The sequence below is a fragment of the Engraulis encrasicolus genome, chromosome 21 (assembly GCF_034702125.1).
Source record: "Engraulis encrasicolus isolate BLACKSEA-1 chromosome 21, IST_EnEncr_1.0, whole genome shotgun sequence".
NCBI classification, from domain to species: domain Eukaryota; kingdom Metazoa; phylum Chordata; class Actinopteri; order Clupeiformes; family Engraulidae; genus Engraulis; species Engraulis encrasicolus.
This window is the reverse complement of record NC_085877.1, coordinates 33,867,194-33,872,129: the sequence shown is the minus strand read 5'-3', so window position 1 is coordinate 33,872,129 and position 4,936 is coordinate 33,867,194.

The window sequence follows — 4,936 nt, the reverse complement described above, 5'->3', positions numbered from 1 at the left end:
GCATAGACAATCAATAGGTCCCTTCTTTGCAATCTGTCACTGAAATGAGGTTTGCCCATTCAGATAAAATTTATTTAAAATGTTGCTTTGTCCTTTTACATGTAAAGGCTCTACTTTACTTAAACGAGCAGAGGAATTATTTTGTCTGATAACTACGCTATTATGCCAGACTGACATGCATGTGCATTGCTAATGCGTCCTTCCAAAATGTCCAATAGTACACAAGATATGCTTTAGTCGTGGTTCAATTCAACAGGTAGAGATAATGGTCAAAAGCGAGTCAAGGTCAAAAACAACCAGCCATTCGATTCACTTGCTTTGTCCTTTCTCTCTACTTCACTAAAACGAACGGAGGAATTATTTTGTCTGATAACTACACTATTACGCCAAAATGACATGCCTGTACGTTGCTAATGCGTCCTTCCTGGATGGTGTCTTATCTGCAATATTAGTCCTCTATTGTAGTGCAGTCACTGCTCTTTTGAAAACAGCGCCGAAAAAATGTGGTACATGATTCTCCTCCTCAGGACAAAAGTCCACCTGGCTTACACACACACACACACACACACACACACACACACACACACACACACACACACACACACACACACACACACACACACACACAAACACACACGTGCGCGCGCGCGCACACACACACACACACACACACACACACACACACAAACACACACACACACACGCGCGCGCGCGCTCGCGCACACACACACACCAATGACGGCCCCATGTGTGCAGAGTGGTAATAAAAAAAGATATCAGAATTGCTGCTGCAATTGTTACCACTGACCAGGGGCGCAGAGAGCTTTGGCTTGGCCTAGGACAAATTCATCTAAGAGGGCCACCCACCAAATACATTCAATATAATTACATAGGATCCAGTTCTGGGGCCCCTCTCTCCCTGGGCCTGGAGCAGCTTACCCCTTTGTCTCCCTTGTCAGCTTCCCTGCCACTGACCATTTTAACCCCACTCCCCCCCCCTCCCTCTCCCCCATTGCCCATACAGCCCCTTTGCCTCATATATTCAAGGGCTGTCTTCAAGGTTTTACCCGCTTTTCCCACTGCAATTTCTGGACACAATTATCCCTGTGTCCTTCCAATGTTCTTGCCATCACATGGAACAGATAGTGTGCGCTGGAGTGAACTAGGGGGACAGAGTGGGGTCAGAGGTGACACAAGCCTGCCTGTTGCTGCGGCGGGCGAATGGAGATACTATTAAATGCGGACAACCTTTGTGAAGCTCGGCTACATTAACAGGAGAATGGAAGCTGGAGCTTGTGTGAGTGTGTGTGTGTGTGTGTGTGTGTGTGTGTGTGTGTGTGTGTGTGTGTGTGCGTGTGTGCGCGTGCGTGCGTGCGTGCGTGCGTGCGTGCGTGCGTGCGTGCGTGCATGCGTGTGTGTGTGTGTGTGTGTGTGTGTGTGTGTTTGTGTGTGTGCTGTGTGTCTGTGTCTGTGTGGAAAGGGGTGGAGAGAAAGGTTGAGTGGGGGGATGGAGGAGACATTATTGAAGATGGCATGGTACTCACCCAGCCTTTTAGAAGCACCTTGCAAAGAGTCCTCAACCACCACCATCCCGTACTCTACAGCAGTGGTTCTCAACAGGGGTGCCGCGGGCCCCCGTCAGGTGTGCCGCGGAAGCATGACTGATAAACAAATTGTGTAATATGATACATATTTGTCTAAATTGATAAGTTAATGCTAGTCAGTGGAATCTTTCATCTGCCATTTACGCACAATAAAGTAAATATAGGTCGCCCCAGTCAGCTGCAACTTTGAACGTAGGTTGTGTGACGTCTCCAAATGTGTTACTTTTCTAAGCTTTTGTGGTATCGGATGCAATGCCATGTTACGGCTTGTTGGTTTGGGGTGCCTTGCCATTTTTCATGAATTGAAAGGGTGCCTCGCCTAAAAAAAGGTTGAGAAACACTGCTCTACAGTACCATCATCTGCCCACCTCATCTGTATACTGTTGTATATGATCACACTATACACTAGTGCTGTGCTTTGTCACTGCTCTTACGACTCGATTCAATTACGATTACAACTCGATTCGATTACGATTACAATTCAGGAGGTGACAATTCGATACGAATCAATTCAGTCTGATGTATTACATTTCTACTGAAAGCAAGGACACATTTTTCATCAGTCATGAGGCAATACAAGCAGTCAGATACTGAAAAAACAATTCATTGGCTGTTGCGTGTATCAATCCTGCAGCTTTCAATGCTTTGAAGCGCTTTAACAATAATTTAAGTAATTGAAGTAATTGAAACTTTAAAAAAATATTGTGCATAGATTATGGCATTTGCCAAATCGATTATTGAATTGTCCTGCCCCGCATTGTGATGCATTCTCTAGGTCGTCCTCAGATGATCCTTCCATCTTTGCATCCAGTCATCCCGATTCTCCATACATCTTTTCAGTTCGCTAGTACTCTTTGCTCCGGCGTCCTTCTTGAGTATGTCCACAAATGTTAGTGTGGGACGTCCTCTGAACCGGTACCCACATGATGGTTCCCATAGCACCAGTTTGCTGGCTAGCAGTTCTGGGTACCTTTTGCAATATCCTGCAAGTCTCATTCTCCTTACTGCTATGTTCTCGCTCACCCTTGGTATTCCCTCATATAGGATTTCGTTGCTTACTTGTGCACTCTTACTGATGGTAAGCACTGCAAGCAGCATCCTGATGTAGCACCCATCAAGGGACTTCTCTAGGGTTGGCTTCAGGGTCCAGAAATCACTGCCATAGAGGAGCATTACTGAATCGATTGTTGTTGATACCACTACTTTACACAGTCTCTCCTTTATTATTAACTTTTCTGAATCTGAATTGGTAGCACTTTACAATAACCTTCCGCTATAAACAGTTAATAAACAGTTAGCAAACAGTTAGCAAACAGTTAACTATTAGTTAACTAAAGGTTTACTATACATTTATAGGTGTATACTAAACACTTACAAAGTTTTAAAAATATATTTATTAGTCCTTCCGTAACACTTAATAGAACATAATAATAAGTTACTTAATATATTATTAAAACTACTTTTATGATTAATTAATTAGCATATCAACAGTAACTTAAGCATAACAAGTGACTTATAAACTGTTAACTAATTATTACTTAATATATTATAATTATTAGTTGTAGTTTACAATTTATTGTTCAATATTAACTAAGTACTTATTATTTAATCATTAATACATTGTAATGAAATAATTTTTAAGTGTTAATATTAACTAAACTATTGTTAATTACTTATAAATCATTTAAAATATATTTATTAGTCCTTCCGTAACACTTAATAGAACATAATAATAAGTTACTTAATATATTATTAAAAATACTTTTATGATTAATTAATTAACATATCAACAGTAACTTAAGCATAACAAGTGACTTATAAACTGTTAACTAATTATTACTTAATATATTATAATTATTAGTTGTAGTTTACAAATTATAAAGGAGGAGAGGAGAGGAGAGGAGGAGAACAGGGCAGGGGAAAAAAAGAGGAGAGGAGAGGAGGGGATAGGAGAGGAGAGGAGAGGAGAGGAGATGAGAGGAGAACAGGGAAGAGGAAAAAAGAGGAGAGGACAGGAGAAGAGAGGAGAGGGGGGGAGAGGAGAGGAGAGGAGAGGAGAGGGGAGGGGAGGGGACAGGAGGGGAGAGGAGAGGAGAGGGGAGGAGAGGAGAGGAGAGGAGATGAGAGGATGGGAGAGGAGAGGAGGGGAGGGGAGAGGATAGGAGGGGAGAGGAGAGGAGAGGAGGGGAGAGGAGAGGGTAGAGTAGAGGGAGGAGAGAAGACGAGAGTGGAGAGGAGAGGAGGTGGAGAGTAGGGGAGAGGAGATGGGAGGGGGGAGAGGAGAGGAGAGGGTAGGGGAGGGGAGGGGAGGGGAGGGGAGGGAGAGGAGGGAAGGGGAGAGGAGAGGAGAGGAGAGGAGAGGAGAGGGGAGGGGAGGGGAGGGGAAGAGAGGAGAGGGGAGAAGAGAGGAGAGGAGAGGAGAGAGGGGAGAGGAGAGGAGAGAAGAGGAGAGGAGAGGAGAGGAGAGGGGAGGGGAGAGACAGAAAGAGGGTGGACAGAGAGAAGACTGTGTGCGCAAGAGAAAGAGAACAACTCCTCTCTGCCATTCACTCCTCCTCACCCATCTCTCCTTTCTTCCTCCATTCTATTATCATTCTCTTCTTTCCCTCTCTATTTTCTCTTCTCCTCTTGTGTAAATAGGCCTATGAGGGCCTAGTTGGCAATGGGATGGCACCTACTGTTGTACTCTTGTGGTTCAAGGCTGGTGGCCAAATATTTTGTTTTAGCAGTGGTTTTAATGTTTATTACATTAATACACAAAAAAGTGGACCTTCCCAATTTTGAGTTTTCAGTCATAAACAATCTTACGTTTTATATTGGTACATATAATTGCACCTTTAAGTTAAAGTTTCTATTGCACTGAACTGTCTTCTATTTTCAAGTCATTGAAATAAATAAAATAAATCAGCTGATTAGGTTGATATCTTTCCTCTGTTTATTTATTGTATGCTGTTCTAGTTGTTTGATTGCCTATTTCATCTGCAACCCAGTCGACAAATGCCTTTTGAAAATGTAAAATAAATAGTTTATAAAAAGCATACACAGTAAAATGGGTAATAAATAGAGGTAATTCTGGCGAAACAATGAATTAATGATGGGTTGTTATTGTTAAAAACATGACTTAAATGAATTTGAAATAGCAGAACCTTTACTGTGACAATTACGATTTGGGACTTTTATTTTGAAACCGGCTGTGGCTTCCCTTGGAGCCGTTCACTTCAGTCTGTCGTCTGCCGAGCCAGTCGAATTTTCTTTGGAGCTAGAAACAATCAAAAGAAAATATTTCGTTTTTTATGAAGTTTAAGTTTCCTTTTGGAGTACGGAGCGTCCAG